This window comes from Sinohyriopsis cumingii, chromosome 11, assembly GCF_028554795.1.
Source record: "Sinohyriopsis cumingii isolate HCF-2022 chromosome 11, ASM2855479v2, whole genome shotgun sequence".
NCBI lineage: Eukaryota > Metazoa > Mollusca > Bivalvia > Unionida > Unionidae > Sinohyriopsis > Sinohyriopsis cumingii.
In genome coordinates this window covers 81,963,331-81,980,453 of record NC_142971.1, presented here as the reverse complement: position 1 = coordinate 81,980,453, position 17,123 = coordinate 81,963,331, and the positions used below count along the sequence as shown (strand labels likewise).

Here is a 17,123-nt window from a genome sequence, read left to right as displayed (position 1 = left end):
TACTTTGCACTAGCCAGGACACAACTTAGGAAAAAAGATCAACGTAAGTTGTATTGCATTGACTAGAATATACCCATTTGAATTGAATGCTGTATATATTTTTTAGACTTTCATGGAGCTTTGAAGTACATATCATTTGCAATTATCGAATTTGTAGCTGCTCGCCAAAAAAAAATAATAAATCAGATAAATTTAATAATTTTGATTACGTGCAACCTAGAAGAAAACCTAGTAAGATAAAGATGAGTCAATACGTTTAGTGAAGCATTTAAACGTAAATACATTCGGCTTTTGTAGTTGAAACGATCATATTCAATTCTATTGCGCAATTTCGGGAATATATGTAAAGAAAAAGGCGGATCAGTCATGTGTTAGTTTTAACAATTGATGGCGTGCATGTTTACATTAAACATTCAAGATCAAGTAAAGTTTATTTTCAGTGCTTTATTATGTTTATCAGCAGCATGCATGAAACCTGCCTATTGCCAATTGACTGTTCATTAGTATTTTGTTATAAATCTTATCTCCATACGTTGATCATTTAACATAGTATTTTGGCTGTGTGACTTCAGACCAGCACAATCGAACTGTAGATATCAAACATTAAAATTAATGTCATCATAGCACCATGATGCATTCTTATTCACTGTAATAAAGTAAGACCCTAAGATTGAAAAATGTTTAAATCACTTCTAAAAACCTCGTCTGAGAGGTTATTGTGTAAATATTCCCTATGTAAAGACAAGAATATTTGGTGAAACAACCTTAATGGGCTTCATGTTTTGCCACAGTAGTATCATCATCTCAAAGTGCATACATGTAGAGTTGAAAGAAGTTAAGGCCTAGTGTTATAAGAACTTACTGCATTTTTTATAGGTGCACATTGCCAGTAAAACTAAAATGTATGCTCTGCTATAATTAAACTGTCATTCAACTTATATCCATCAATCAGACACAAAATAAAATAAGAGTACTTTTGCCAATACTTAACAGGTAGCAGGTCCTTTTTTAATATCGAGGATAATCAGTCAGGAAAATATGGGACTTAAAAAAACTTTAAACTTAAATCATTTGAAAAGAACAAAACTGTTGAGCCATGATTGTCCTTGGCTTGTTTATCGACTGTAGTTGTCTGCAGTCCATATCTCATAGTTTCATTGTTAAAACTTATGTTTTTTTGCACTGTTTATCTACCTTAGTGACTGAGCATTACATTGAGGAGCTCGATAGTATAACATTTGTTAATCGATAGACATACTCAAACACATTTCTGGCAAGAACTGTCATATTGTTAATACTGCTGTGCATGTCAGCTAGACACATAAATTAACTCTACCATTAAAAACATGTGTTGACACTTTGCAGCTAAAATTAGAGTCGTGATAAAAGGTTGACGACAGATAAAAGATCTTCGTTGAAAAAAATCTGAATGTAAGCAGAGACTACTTACGAAATGATTTGCTGGTGGATGGGGTTAGTGTTTAATATATGTAAGTCATTAAGACATTGGAATGTCAAAATGGTAGTATTAAACTAGGTTTTGTAAAATAAAATTACATTATTATTTCTTGCTTATTGCTAATTTCATTCATCTTTTGTGCCCTCCATATACCGTGTTATCTCTCGTTAAATCACTTTGTTGCAGAGTATCTGACTTGTGGGCCGCACTTGCTGTTTATGGGTCGCATGATCAAATTATTCCTTCGTCGACTGCGGTGTGTCACTGGGCAAAGAAACGTTCTGCCATTTCATCGGCATGCTTAGTCTTTTGTATATTGATATGTCCTGAGCATCAGGCACAGAAACATCCGAATTTTACTTCTTGCAATGAAGGACCATAACGTTTTTCATAAAAATAAATTCCCCGCCCCCATTCTCTGTCTCCCTGTATCTGTCTTTCTCTCTGTCTCTCTCTGTCTCTAGCTGTCTCTAGATGTTCTTGCTTCTTATAGACCCACTCTTTCCTAGGGTTAGGATCTCATGATATGTGATTAACATTACCACATTGCGAACAACTGTTACTACAATTTCAACTGTACCTACTCCATCGCTACAATGCTACACTAATAGAAGTCCCTTGCTTTTATCGATATAGATGAGCGTTCTTGTGCATCTTTTCATTTTGACATCTTGACAAGTGGTTGAGTGTATTGTTTGAAAGATATGTCCCAGCAAACTTGTGTAGAATATCAATTCAAATATGTTCTCCTTTATATAGGAGTGTATGGGTCAAGCTTCTAACTGCTGAACGAGAACGCTGTAAGGCTGAATTCATTGTGGCTTTCCAGCAGCCTCACTATTCAAAAGTAGATTTATGAAGCTGTTGAAAGAATGATACAAATGTTGTTCTTCTGCCCGAGTGTTTAGATTGAATATTGTCTTCATTAGCGGTGTCATTATAACTACTGGCTCATCTCGGGAATTCCAGTCATTTTTCAAACCTGCCATTGTAAAGCCTCTGTTAAAGAAACCAACCCATGATCCAACCTTTCTAAAGAACTTCTACCTCGTTTGTAACCTCAATTTATTTAGAAATTCTTGGATACAGATTTTCTATCCCAATTTCTATCTCATCTGACTAAAAAAATATATTTTCAGCAATCTGTTATCTGCATATCGTCCTCGCCAATGTACTGAAACAGCGCTTCACAGAGTAGATAGAGGCCTTCCATTACCTTTGGATAGTCAAAATAGTATAGCCCTCAACTTCTTTCTGTGCGGTATTTGACAAAATACACCTTTATATACCAATTTACTCTCTCCATGATGTATTTAGTATTCAAGATGAAACCTGGCTATGGTTAAAGATCAACTTGGTCAACATGACACAAAAAGTGTATTTAAATGGACAACAATCCAACCAAGCTGATCTATGTTTTGCTGTTCGACAAGGTTATGTTCGTGGCCACCTTTCCTTTCTTATAAAATATCAATCGTTCTCAAGCATGATATATAGACATTAAGTTCTCACCAATGTACTTTGATGACAAATATATACATCTGGCCGCTCAACAGAAGTTGACATAACCATCAAAGCATCGATATATCCATTTCGAATATGAAGTAAACGGATAGCATAAACATGCAATTGATGAATGATTATGAAACTGAGGCATCCTGATGACCATGCACAGACTTTCTCATTCACATCCTTTAACACAAACGATACGTATCAGCAAATTCGACATAACATTTACTCACTACGATATCTATATATCACTGTAAACAGTACGGTCACATTACACCAACATGTAATGAACATTAACAATGTTATATATCTGGAACTGTGACACATCATCCCCACTAACAATTTTCTTTACGTTGATGCCACTAAAACACTTGTGTCACCTTAGTTTTTGCGAGACTGGACAAAGATGGTTATCCTTGGTCTGGTTCGTCTCAGTATATATTACTGAAACTTTAGAAACTACAAAACACTACTGCTCGGTTGATCATTAGAGTACAAAAACGCTGAGCACATCTACCCCTCCTCTGTAACCATTTGTGGCTACCCAATCGATCCAGAATCAAGCACAACATCAGTTCACTATGCTAGATTTCATTAGCTGGATCCATTTTCAATATAAATATTTTACCTCACCTATGTGTAAACTCCATCTATAAACTTGCAATCACATTATTCCAAATGGTAAAACTAAGGCATAAGGAAAATAATATTTTTGCTTACCAGGGCCAATCTACGTGGAGCGAATTGCTCACCTATTTTATATACAATGAAATTGTGTTATGATTCAAGAGTGCTCATAAAACTCCAATATTGATGCTACAAAAGGTGACCTAAAGTCTTATTAATGTTAATTTACTTCAGTATTGTCAACATGTTTCTGTTTGGTAATTTCGTGGTGTTTGGTTTAGCAATCTCGATGTTGTATATGTTTCTGATATGTTATCTAATATTGTAAAACTGTTGGAGCTTCTAAAGTTTAGACCCTGTACGAAATCCACATTATCATTATTAGTATTATTATTATTATTAGTAGTATTAGTAATAGTAGTAGTAGTAGTAGTAGTAGCATCGCATGGTTGGTGTTGTTTATCATACGACGGTACGGTTTAAACCTAGTCAAAACGAATCGTATTCGCAGAGTTCTTATATGCAGCTATACCGTGTTTCTATTTGAGCACTGTCACCTTCTAGAGGTAAATTACGTTCCGACAGCAGCTTTTGTCATTCGACAATGGACTTAAAATTTCACTAACTCTATTATAATTTTGTTTTTCAAATGACAGTATGAAGTATTGTTATTAGTATTGTTCTTAGTTTTTTTATTATTTTTATTATTAGGATTAGTATTATTATTGTTGTTGATGTTGCTGTTGTTGTTGCTGATAGAACAGTCCGGTTTAAACCTGCTCAAGCGAATCACGTGACGTCTTCTCAGCGTTATTGTATGCAACATTACCGTGTTTCAATTTGAACGCAGTTGTAGGGTAGAGGTATCTTACGTTCCGACAGCAGGTGTTTCATGCAAGTGAAAATTCAGAAACTCAGTTATAATTGTGTATGTCAAATGGCATGAAGTCCCAAATATAGGTTGCTAATAACACTATCCAGTGTGGCTGTATCTGCCAAAGTTGTATGTTAAGCAGTGATTTCTATTTTTATGGCGTTATCAGAATTCGGATATAGTTTTTAAAATATGGATTGGATTATTCGGGATCATGTACATTTAATTCTAGTGAACTTGATCTAGCTACAGTCGGTGGCAAATTTAAGTTGGTAAATGTGAGTATAAAATGTAATGCATTAAGGTGAGTTGATGGACCTGAAATCGAGTATTAAGCCTTCTGCTCATTTCAGATTTGGTATATATTAGAGTCAATTATTAAATATATTTATAAACAGTGTACATATGAGAACTAATTACTAAGCCAACAGGCAGATGTGTCTGCAACGTGCTGTCGGTGATACCACCGAATCTGTAATATCCTTTTGTTAATGCCTGCGTCTTCTAGATAGCATAGGAGATGGTGCTTACATTTTTCAGACAATGCGATATGAGAATCTACGTAGAGTACAAATTGTATGTTCTCAAACTTTTACAAAAATGTTATTTATTCGAATGAACAATGTGTACTGTCAAAACAATTAGATAATACTAATGAACAATGTGCACTGACAAAATAATTAGATACTACTAAATTATACCAATAGTTCATACGAATAGTCGCTCAGATAATTTGCACCTCAAAATTCGAGTTACCTTATATTTACTGCACGTATGGCAATGTGTATCCAGACAGAAATCAATAGACGCATTCTTACCACGCAGTAACGTACCATTAAAAACTTCAGAAAGGAAGCAACCACGAGTAAGTGATGTCGACATTGTAAGCAACTGATAACGGTGATCAGGTGATAAAAACAATCTTCCGAGATGAATTAAACCTTCTCCTGTAACCGTTGGAACCCTCATCATCACCATCATCAAAAACAACAACGATTTGTAAGGTTTATGGTTGGGTACGTTGTGAAAATTTGATATCAATACACTTCCATAAAGGGTAAGAAAAACTGGTGCAAGTTTGGTTCGGATATATGCAGATAAAACACTATTAATCACGTGTTATCATGACTTGTTTTTATTCAAAAGGTATTCTAAAAAAGATATTTGTGACACATGTTCGATTCCGCATTTTACCCACGATTCTGTATTTCCACTCCGCACTCCTTCCACATTCCACTAGCCAGACTCGAGTCAACAAATGCATCAAACGTTATCTGATATCCGTTGAAGAAACGAAGCCAAATCAAACCCAAGAGATGTAGAATAATATTTGTTGGAGTACGTTTTGTTTTTCATGCATGGTTAGAGAAAGTGTGAGTGTGTATTGTCCCTAAGATGAGGTGACATTCTTATCGCTGTGGACATACATCGTTGGGGAAGGATGAACGTGAGGTATGAAATCTACTGCAAGTAAGGCGTGGCTTTAGTTCTTATGAACGAACTGATTTGCACAAAGCCGCGTATCGCTTATAAGCGATTTGGGATATATTATCGAGACCAAATAAGAACATGTGTTTTGATGCTTTTCCATCTTATAATTGCTGATAGTGCACTCTAAGCAGCTGAGAGGGTAAACATACCACTTGTTAAAAAGTCCAGTTATAAACATAAAACCTCATACGAAAACAAAACAAATAAATAAGGTCAATAACGTCAAACTCAAGCCTAAAACTTAATGAGCTTTCCTCTAAATAGGTTACTTTTTCTCTATCGTTTGTGTTTTTCAAAGTTTATTTACCTGTCGCGACACTTATTTGAGGTCGCACCCTCTCTGCTGCTGTAATTAAATCGTTATTATATCAATAAATGGAGTCTTACACTAGTAGACTAGCTCAAGAAAGATTAGAAGCATTTAGAAGATATCTTCCTGTTCGTGATGCTCTTAAACAAAACCTGAATGAAAGTCAAGAAACACAAGTTGATTTAGATATTCCTAATCATAAAGCAAATGAAGTTTTACACAGCGATAAATCAATGATAATTGAAGGCACTTTCGGGCGAATGCGTGCTGTTGATATACCGATAGAAAACATGTAATTAAATTCCTCACGATATTTATTTCATATCATCATGTTAGTGTCAGTCTGATCTCTGGTCACATTGAAAAGACTTTAATCAAATTCTGCAAAAGACTGTTTAATACAAATATCACAAAAGAAGATCAGAGCACAGGTGGTCAAAATATATTATCACTACCTGAACGCCAAATCAGGAAACAATCAAACACAGGCGTTACACTCAATATTTTTGCTGGTGCAGTTACAGACTCAATTAAAAGAGGCATTATATTTCCACTTCTTACAGATCTACCAGCGTCAATAGCCGTTGCGGTCCCAGCTGTTGCAGAAGCAGCTGCACTCGGTGCTGTTTGAACTCCTCACGGGATTGCCTTAAAGAAAGCAACATGACAAGGATTTAAAACAGGGGAAGGTGTCTAAGGATAGGAGGAACTCCTCATCGATACGGCCGAGGACTGAGACTTCCGGGAACACTTCGTTGATATTTACAATGTCAAATTTTGATATACTTCATGCTGCTAAAAATTTAAACATAACAAACCTTTCAGAGGTATTTTCATTCGTGACTAATTTCAAAAAATAAAACAATATTGAAACTGGAGTCATTAATATCGATACACGTTCCGGTACTCATTTGGTGTCAAACACAATTGATCCACGTAAAATTATTTATTTTGATTGGTATGGACTGGCGCCACCAAAAGAGTTTTTAAATTACGTAAACAAAATAAAAACTCCAGTCTGGTTTTCAACATTACCAATGGTTCATATTTACGGACTATGTTCATCTAAACAACAACAACAAAAAATCCGACGGAATAACGCATGAATATATAAGAAAACAGATTAGTGATGAAATATCTGAATTATTCAAGCTTGCAATTGTACATCCAAACGAAGTGGTTGTATTTCACGATTAGCAAGGAAAACTAAAAACAAGCAATCTTGCATTTAAAGATATCGTTAAAATTAATGGCAAAGCAACTGAAAATAGCATAGATATGTTTGATGGTAATGTAAAAATTAAACCCGGTGTTATTATGTCAACGATATTAGTGAGCATTCGTGATGGAGTGCAAGTATCCGGTGATGAAATCACTAGTTCTCTCAATATGTCTAAAAATAAAATTACTGGTCTTGGAGAACCAGAATCAGATAATGTAACGAAAACATACACCCTACCAATAACACTTTAGTTTTAGTTAATAATGAAATGCCTTCATTAAGAACAAATTATACTAATCATGTAAAAACTGTTTCCGGTTTTCGAAAAAGAATAAATGGCATTGTTGATTGTTTTAGGGAAACACCTCAAGACGTCGATAAATAACACTCTAAAATAAAACAATTACCCACATTGTAGTATATAAAGTAGCATCTGGACAAGCATTACGATCACCAGTCAATAATTCCATAAAAATCTCAAACTTCGTTTTCCACTGACTGCATCAGTTGTACCTCCTGGATATTTGTTACTGATGTTGGAGTAAAACGACAAAATATTTACTGTGGAACCCGAAAAAAAGAGATTCGGCTTAATTTACTATTGGTGTCCTGAATTAGTCGCCAAATAATTAAAATATAAGGAACATTCCTATCAACGTTCAACGTGCAGCTCAAAATTGATTATATAATCAAGCATGAGAATGGTAAACAAAACTAAAAAATATCTTTGAACATAATACAGTAAAAGTAAAAACAATATAGCAAACGTGTAATTGTTGCTGACATTTGTTTATTCAATGTCTGCTGTTATTGCTGGAACCGGTGAATTATTATCAACAATTACACTATCACTAGTGATGGCATCAGCAGTTGTAACAACTTGTGTTTCAGATGCATGAACAATTGCTGGCCTTCTTAATATCATCGCAAATAATATGCACATTTCCAAGCAATAAATTGCATGCTTATATAATACAATTACGTACAGCGATACTAGCTTGCTCCAAATTATTCGATATTATCCTTTGTGATAAAATAAATATCAGATTTTGAGTTCACAGAGATGGTTAAAATCTACAAGGAAGCAATGACTTTGATAGAATCTACATCTGGTTTTAAAAATAATAATAATAATAATAATAATAATAATAATAATAATAATAATAATAATAATGTCAACGCCGAACGAATTACTCAAGCAAATTGTAATTAATACAGCCCCGTCAAAAACAATTATGATATCAGCAAGCTCCAAAAACACTGAACTTAACGTTAACTTAGCAACTGCAATTCCAGCGCAAGAAAGATCGCTAGAATAATTACGAGCTGGTCAAATATGTTATTAAAATTATTCGGTGGATTGCCAGCAAATAATTCGGTTGTATTTGCAAATAATTATAAAAATGATGAAACTCCCGATTAGCAAATTTTTGGAATTGCCACAGGTACCTATCAAATCGAACAAGTCAATGATGAATTCCAGCACATAATTAAATTGATAACCAACTTTATGAGATTATGTTGCAGATACTTATAAATCTTCGATCCGATCTGTTTAAGGTTGGCCTGAGGTTTCTTCAGAACATAAAAACCAGCAGAACCAAACTTAAGTTCCTCACAAATGAAAAACAAAATTATAACATATCTGCACCATTAGTAAATCTATTTAAAAATTTTAATCTGGAGTATATTAATGATGATCAAAAATAAAAATCATTGAAACTATATAACATTTTAAAAAATCAAGTTGTATCAGAAATTGACTATTTTAATCCAACACGTATTGATCATATAACTTAGGCAGAAATTGCAATATCACCAGAGAGAGCTTTTCTCGACAGAGGTATCTCTCTTCATCTGGAGAGTTTGCCGCAAACAGAATGGGATATAATGAAGTATTATTTTCTGTCTATACTTCTTCGAATATGCTGATTTGGTTATATTATTTGCGACAATGTATACTGAATACCAGCAAATATCTAAATATTTGCCAGCTGCATATGTCGATTGAATATCTATTTTTTCGCCTGTCACTACATTTGTAGTTACAACTACTTTGGCTTAATTATCATTACAGTCTTACCAAATTTACAATTCTCAATCAGTTTAAGTCCTCGTAAATTTTGTAATGAACTATCGAGTTTGAGCCCATTAATATGATCGGACACAAGACCGTCTTCGATTACCCCCCGAACACAGTCGTAAATAAATGTATGGCAAAGATACATTTTATTTCCCACGGTATTGAATATAAGATAACCAGTATTATTGACATGTTGATGATTAAATGTTTCACAAATTCCCCATTTATATACAATATTATTTGTCTCAATGATCATTTGTCTATATAATTATTTTGAAAATCTAGCGATATTATCTTCTGCATTTCGTATGACCTTGTCATTATTATCAGTATTACATTTTGCATCATAATATCTTTTCAGCTCTCTGTGATTTTTACCAAAACACTGCACACACAGCTGTGTTTTTCCTCTAACCACAACACCACATTTCAAACACGGTTTAGGTCCTAAACTCCCTCTCCTTACACATTGTAAGTAAAATCCTAACAGTTTACGCAAGCTTCGTAACAATGAGTTGTAGAGCCTATCATAAGAAATTTGCATTTATTATTTGTTTGAACAATGATATCTATCTATCTATCTATCTATCTATCTATCTATATATGTATATATATATATATATATATATATATATATATATATATATATATATATATATATATATATATATATATATATATATATATATATATATATATATATATATATTTCTCTTAATTATAATATACAAGAGTTATTATCAAAGATTAAGTGTATGCCTGAATATAGGTTTGATCTTGTTAGAAGGACACTTGACCCACCAAGACCAGCTCTGTTTGATGTCATATCTTATTAAAAGTATTTGTAATGTTAAAAATTAATTTCGCATAGATGGAGATGGTACGCAACACCGATGGTGTCGATGATACGACGATTATTAATTATCAGAAGAGAAAAAAAGATATTTGTTCAGGGTGAAGTAGACGGTACTTGGATTATCAGTGACAAACGTGTCCCTGCACTCTCTCTACTGCTCCTTAACTTCCGCCAGAACTCAAGTGTTCACAAAATTTCGACTGTATGTTCTCTTGGCTTTTTCATGTCATTATTAATGTTACTGAGTCTAAATTCGCTGACTTGGAATATTAGAAGAAATGCGCTTTTGAATGCGATGGATTTTACAACTCCCACATTAAAACACAATTGTATTGAAATAATACATATTTGTTTTGCAATCATGGCACAAGGAGGCATATCCTTTAATGAAGAATTGTCAAATATTATACCATCGAGATTGTTGAAAAGTGCATCCGTAATAGTGTCAAGACAAAATTATGAGTAAGGTTTTAGATTTGAAAGGATAATCACCAGGAATGATGCCATTTTCATTATTCAAGCAAATCATTCAATTATATTTGATTAACATAGCCACGCGTAATTGTTTGAATTAGTGGATTTTTCAAACTATACTACGATTAACGTTTACAATCATTACTGAACCTCTACTCGGCTTTAAAGAAATATAAATAAGTGTTTCTCAAAGGCTGTCTGGAATGAACACTCGAGAACGTACCGAAATAATCATTTGTGAAAAGTTCGATATGAGCACCGATCTCAGGCCCAAAAGAAGCACTTTCTATTTTCTTTGTAGTTAAATATAACTAAAAAAATCGAATCTATATCTACAGAACAGGACATGAAGTCATTGCTTGTAACTTAAATATTTACAATACGGTACAAAATCACTCAGTTAGTAAAATATTTTGTATTGTTTAGCATTTGCATGAAATCCATTGCATTAAATGTCATCAAGACTGTAATACGCATTAACCTGCACACAGCTTAAGAGAAAGTTCCAAATGAGTTATATTGCAGACTCTATAAATATATCTATTCGAATGGAATGCTGTGTATTTTCGTTATACTTTATTGTTGCTTTCCACTGCTTACAAGTTGAAATTTTCAAAGGGTAGCTATTCGCCAGAAAAATAATCTGATAAATGTAATAATTTTGTTTACGTTCGACCTTGAAGAAAACATTGTAAGAAGTATGATTTATTACACGTAGCACTAAATTTAAATTAAGTGATACGTAGTTTTATGTGCAACTATCGTTCCCAATTACGCTGCACAATAACAGGTGAGTATATAAATGAGTAGTCGGCCCAGTCGTACGTTCATTCTATCAGCGGAAGGCAAGCGAGTTGATATTCGACATTCACGATGAAAGAAATTTTTCTTTCTTTCTTTTTATTATGTTTCGCAGCAACATGCATGAAACCTGCATACGGCCAATTCACTGTTCGTAAGTATATTTTATTTAATTTTATTTAAATGTTTTATTCATACATTGATCATTCTAACTTGTTTTTTCGCTGTGTGAATTCACGTCAGCAGAGTAAAACTGTATATACCCAATACATTCAAATTAATATCAACATCACTCCTAGATCGATTTCTCTCCAACTAATGTACTATCAACCTCATATTGTAACATTTTAAATCACTCTTAAAAACGTGAGAGGTTATTTTGCAAAGTCTGGGCATGTAACTTTCTGAAACGCTGATGCTGTTACCTTAATGAGCTTCATGTTTGACCTATTAACTTCTAATATTGCCTTTATCTTTGTAGCAGTTTGTTGCCCTAACGGTTGGCTTTCATCCATTACACTTGGTATTGGGTAGAAATTCCTCCATTATGGATAAAAATGTATTAGCTTATGCGTCTGATATCTTAGGACTTATCATCTATGTGTATGCAGTTTTCTATCTTCTGCATAGTCTTGTCTTTGCATATTAATTTGTTGGAGATGTAAAAGGTGTGTAAGGGATTTATATACTAGATATTTGCATTACCAATAAATTGAACGCATCATGTAAATGTACAATAAGTTCTATTCGCGTAAATTAACTTCACTGTATTAACTTCGGAAACAATGTATATACTGGCTAGAGATTGGATGGAATACTTAAGTGTGCATTGACCAGCCATTAGGCATGTCCTTTGTTACATTGCATTTAAAATGTAGCTAGAGTAAAGGTTTGTCTTCATGGATTATTAAAATATAAATTATAAATCCAGGGGAGTGCGAAGACGCATACATTTATAATCAGAAAAAATAACAACTGTATGTATCATTTCAACTATATGTGCATGCTTAAATACATTATCATTTTATTCTTTATTGTACAGTACAAAAAATCATTTAAATTAAGCTCCTTATTATTTGACCTAATTCTAACTCTAATTGAATGTTTTCCACTGTCTAATGTGCATTAAATAATGGTACTTGCAGTGACGTACAACATATTTAATAAATCATCACTAGAAAAGATGCTTTCAAGTTTGTTTAGTTCTTAAATACTACATAACGTTGATCATGTCCGAACGAGTTACATTTAGTTAGGAATCAGTCTATTTAAGAGGCAGTTCGTAGTTACAATGCTGAGGTCACTTCCCCACAACAGAAAAATTAGTTTTGAATACATCGAAGCAATAATGTTCTGATCACTCATCCAAAATGTCAGAGTGTAATTTGAATAGAGATAGTTACAAAATTTAATCTACCCCCACAACATCAGAATATGTTTCGAATGCATGCCATTATGCTGTTGAGATACATCTGCATTTGCTCCCATATACATTTTGCAAGTCTTGTTTAAAAAAAACTTTTAAATATTTTGGACAGTGTTATCTTTGAAAAATTTAGAGATTTTAAAAAGCTAAATTCGTTTTCCTATTGCCAGATTGTTTGTTTTGACGTAATAGCTATGGCCAAAAATAATCTAAAAATTCGTGTTTGGTAGTAGGTGCTAAATATCATAGGTTTTCCTGTGCTCATATTAAGCCATAAGACCCATATACTTAGTATAAAAAATTCAGTATATCAAGCCATACGGCCCATATACATAGTATAAAAATAAACTCGGCATATAAAGCCGAACGGCAAACACACATGGTGTAATATTGAAAATCGGTTATAAAAACATACGGTTCATTGTCATGGTTAGTAAAGAAAATCTGTAGGTAAAGACATGCGGCCCATTTTAGCTAAATTGCATAGGTTTTTCCTGTGCTAATAAACCATTCGACCCATATACGGAGTATAAAAATAAACTCGGTATATATAGCCATATTGCAAAATACATGGTGTAATAACGAAATTATGTATATAAAGCCATACAGCCGAAAGAAATGGCGTCATAATGAAACGGCCTATTACGACATAGGGACCAAATACATTGTGTGATAATCAGACTGGACACATTAGCTGTCTAACGATAACTGCACTCTATCTCTCCGCATTTTCTTCTTGAAAAGATTTTGGTATTTGAGTCATTATTTTATTTCTGACAAAAAAACTTTCAATTCTAGTTAGTGTCGTACCATTGCTTGTCATTTGGAATGTCAACGAAATATACATTATACTAACGTCCCATCGCTTGACTTATTGAATGACAACATGTCCAACATTGTATTATCTTGCGACGTCTTGCCATTTTTAATGAAACATATCCACCATTATAGTTTTATACAATCGCATGTCATATTATCTGCCAATATTTCCAAGATTATTGTGTTGCTGTTGTTCTTGTAGGGTTTAACGCCATTTTTCAGTACAAGATAGGCAATACATGGAGGACAGTATAAATGGTGGAGGAAGAACCCTGGAAAACCCAGGAAAGAATCACGGATCGAAGAGAAGATACCGACAAGCTAACTCGCATAATCACATTAGCTGAACGAGATACTCTGTCTCAAGCAGACAGAGGTGATATGGCAGTGATCCGTAACGTGCAGTCCTCTAGGCCACTCGGCAACTCGGGGCCCCATTTTATTGTGTCGTAAGATCGATAAACATGTTGGATGGTATGAAAACATGTCCAACTGTATACCTCTTGGAGTGATGGTCTCGCGCAGATGCGAATGGGATAGATCCTTTGAGGATATTATTATACTTGTACTGTTATTATGACTCGTTTTACTACTGTTACTGCTAACTGAAGTGTTATTAGGACGCATTTTGCTACTTTTCTTGCCACGTCTACTCTCATTAGGAATCATTTTGCTACTGTTACTGCTACTCCTACTATTATTACCACTTTTGTGACTACCGTTTCAGTAGAATTACCCCTAAGTACCACTACTCCTACTGTTATAGCCGATTTTCTACTACTACTACTACTAATGCTGCTGCTTCGACTGCTACTACTGTAGCAACGATATTTAGAACTAATACTGTCACTATCGACATTTTGCAAATGCTGTTGCTAATTTGATTCGATTCGACCTATAGAGTCCAATGCTAGTAAAATAAGGAATGAATGATCCAAACACTTCTATTATGTTCCTTGTAATTCGTATACTGTTGCTGTTGTTAAATGAGTTATGCCATTTGTCAGCTCATGATATTCTATTCAAGTTGGCCAGTAAATCTGGTGGAGAAAGAACCTAGGAAAACTCCGAGAAGAATCACTGACCCACGAGAAGCTGCAACTGCTCTGGCATACAATTGAAGGCAGAATTTAAGACTAGCACCACCGCGAACGGCAGTTAGATGTTAGTGTTCTAAAATGGCGTATGCCCTAAATGGAATTTCTTGGGACAATAATCAACGTGTACTTAGTTAATATTGAAAATAACAAAATAGATACTTTTACATTTTAACCTCGCTAGGCTGGTAGTGTGTCATTAGTATTTATATATTTATAATGTAACAAATATATAAATTATGGGTCCTCCCATCTGTCCGTCGGGGGAGTTCAATTTTTGAGGGCTGACCAACATGTGTTCAGGTGTGTAGACCGTATATTTGAGTTTATGTCTGTGTGCATTATCCTAAACTTCCGCATCGGCGAAAAGTTTTGTTGCAAGTAATCTGTATTATTAGTAGTAGTAGTAGTAGTTACAGTAGTAGTACTTCGTGCTCGGCAGCTTTATTAAAATGATATTGTTACATCTTGTGTACATTTTATCGTTGATATGTTCCTGGTATGAAGCTGTTTCTTTCCTCTTCGTCTTCTTCCACGACTTCTTCGGCCCTATTTTTATTATTGTCATTATTAGCACTATTATTATTATTATTATTATTGTTATTATTATCATTATTATTATTACAGCGTGTGGAGTGATTAAATGTACTAGCTGCACTGCATGGTACTCGTGTGATGCCTGCATGATGGGTTATACATTGAGCGGGGACAAACGTCATTGTACCAGACAGGGGCGTATCGGATCGAGCCTCTATGGAAAGTGAAAATGAAGAGATAAAACATGTTTCTTATGAACATTTGTTACAAATTAAAATATACTACATTATGATCAAGTCAGAACTGTCATATTGGACATGTACTTCAAATGATTAATGTATTTCTTAATAAACGTTGATGCAAGTCTCTTTCGTGTATGTCAACCTCAGCGTCACTCTCTCTCTCTCTCCAAACAGAACCAATCTAAAAAACAAATCAATCTGCAAACGGTCAAGATGACTTTTAAAATACGCTGATAAATAATATATATATATATATATATATATATATATATATATATATATATATATATATATATATATATATATATATATATATTATGTTGTGTGATGAGAACATCATGGGGGTAAATCATCGGTATACCATTTCATAAATTTAAAATTACTTCCTTAAGACTAAATTAAACATACGTTATGATTTACGAAGAATGGTGGCATATATAGGATTATATTTTCTGACTAGATTATTATCTCTACAACATTTTCCATGTCAAAAGGTTTCAGGGTTTAAATCAAATCCTTTCCATTTTCAGATATGAATTATTTACAAATTCGACAGGGAGATCCAATTGTCAAATGTATTGAGAGAAAAGACGTGTCTGTCAAATATATTAACATAGCGGAATGTCTGAGAAATGTATTTACAGAACGATGCATCCGACAAACGTTTTTGTATAAAGATCATTTTTAAAGACCCTATGTTCTAAATCTATGTGTCAGAAAAGAGTTATAAGCAGCATGCTTTGTTAAATTCAACAAATAATGTATACGCATAGGTGACATGTGATAATGTCAGAATAACCTACGGCATTGCGAATTAAATACCAAATAGTCTTCCTATTGCAAACACAATTTGTAGTGAGCAAAGTTCTGCATAATCGAAAGTGCTATTCAAAATAATCTCCGAGCTGAAGATTGAAATGTACCTGTAGTGGCCAGTAGTCTTAAATCTAATAATATATCAATGGCTTAAATTGTGCCACCAGTCTTTAGTTGAATTGAAATTAAATAATCCAAGATTCCCCAGGTTATATTCACTATATTTCAAAATCACTATGGTTAAGAGCTTTATTTCTGAGACCTTTTCTGTACACTTATGAACTATCTGATTACATTAACTTCACCCAAATCAAATATACTGCCCAATCGATTCTCCTCAGATGACTAATTTACAAGTCAACAATATTTATAATATACTAGAAACGTTTTTTATTATATTTGAAAGAGAAGTCAAGATAAGGGTCAAAAGAGCATTAATCTAGAAAATATAGTTGGTTTGTTACAATAGAGCATGTACAC

At 33.7% G+C, this 17,123-nt stretch overlaps 2 long non-coding RNA genes across 8 annotated transcripts in view; one reads left to right on the top strand and one right to left on the bottom strand.

The window, feature by feature from the left end:
• The window catches only part of LOC149788845 (uncharacterized), a 147,999-nt gene that overhangs the window by 108,676 nt on the left and 22,200 nt on the right, over positions 1 to 17,123 (bottom strand). The gene's annotated exons all lie outside the window — the stretch shown is intronic.
• Positions 11,735 to 15,953, top strand: LOC149788846 (uncharacterized). The gene is made up of 2 exons (XR_016424448.1): positions 11,735 to 11,860; positions 15,676 to 15,953. It is a non-coding gene; the product is annotated as an uncharacterized LOC149788846 (long non-coding RNA).